Raw genomic sequence first — 1533 nt, forward strand, 5'->3', positions numbered from 1 at the left:
CAAGAGAGGAGCACCTCTCCCCTCAGCACAGGGAGCAGCAGGGACAGTGATGGGCTCAGCTCCCCCTGAGCCATCCCACACACCCTGGGAACAACTTCTGCCTGGAGCAGGGATGGTTCTCCCAACAGCTCCAGCTGAAGTGAAGAATGATTGGTTTCTTTTTGTTTTCAGTCGACAGAATGTGCTCTGAAAGTAAAAAGATTGTTTCAGGTTGCTGCTTGTCTTGGAGCTGGGAAGATCCGGAGCAGCAGGTGGAGGTGGAGAAGGGTCTGGAGCTCCAGGAGAGGCTGAGGGAGCTGGGAAGGAGCTGGAGAATCCCTGAGGGAGCTGGGAAGAGGCTGGAGAATCCCTGAGGGAGCTGGGAAGGGGCTGGAGAATCCCTGAGGGAGCTGGGAAAGCTCAGCCTGGAGCAAAGGAGGCTCAGGGGAATTTCTGGCTCTGCACAAGTCCCTGGCAGGAGGGGACAGCCGGGGGGATTTGGGATCTGCTCCCAGGAACAGAGACAGGAGGAGGAAAGGGCTTCTGGTTACTCCAGGGAAGGTTCAGCTTGGATATTATGGAAAATTTCTTCATGGAAAAGGTTTTCCAGCACATCTGCCCAGGGCTGTGACAACTCTGGAGGGGTTTAAAATCCCTGTGGATGTGGCACTTGGGGACATAGGGCAGTGCTGGCCTTTGCAGCGTTGGGAAACAATTGGGCTTGATGGTCTCAGAGGACTTTTCCAAGATGATTGATTCCAAGATTCGATGGTTTTATAACTGTGGGAGCCTTTTTCTCTTTTTCTCATCTGCTGGATGTGGAAGCAGGAGCCCTGCCCTCATCCCTGAGACGCCTCCAATCCAACTCCCTGCCTGGAGCTGGGAGAGGTTGCCCTGAACCCCTCCAAGCTCTGTGGCCTGTCTGGCTGAAACAGGGAGGTTAAAACTGCACAGATGGAAATTCAGGAGATCTGAAGATTATTTCCCTGCAAGTTCTGCTTTGTGTCACCTGCCCAGACCGTTCCAGTGATGACAGCACCCAGAAACACAAGCCAGGCTTGCCAGGCTAAAACACAGAAAGGTTTCTTGTTGGTTTAAAAATCTGCTCTTTTGTTTTGTTTTGTTTTTTCTTTGTAGGCAAAAAGACAGTGGAACCTTTCCTGCCAATTTGAGATCCTTTTTCCAACTCCAGAAATACCAATTCCAGGATTAGAGGCTAAAATCTTTGTGGCCACTGCTTTGGTGTGGTTTTAGGGAAGTGATGTGAATTAACTCAGCTCTTTACAGTGAGGAAAATCCCTTCCCTGGGCACCTCCCAGACTCTCCCTGTGAGGCCCTGGCACAGATTTCCTGTCCCTGGGAAGTGTCCAAGGCCAGGTTGGAGTAACCTGGAACAGTGGGAGGTGTCCCTGCCCATGGAGGGGGGACTGGATCATCCCTGAGGTCCCTCCCAACCCAAACTATCCCAGGATCCTATTCCATGAGGAATTCAAGCTTTAATGTCAGGACTTCTATCTGTTCATGTGTTACTTGTGTTTATTTAGACAAAATTTG

The sequence above is a fragment of the Parus major genome, chromosome 8, assembly GCF_001522545.3.
Source record: "Parus major isolate Abel chromosome 8, Parus_major1.1, whole genome shotgun sequence".
NCBI lineage: Eukaryota > Metazoa > Chordata > Aves > Passeriformes > Paridae > Parus > Parus major.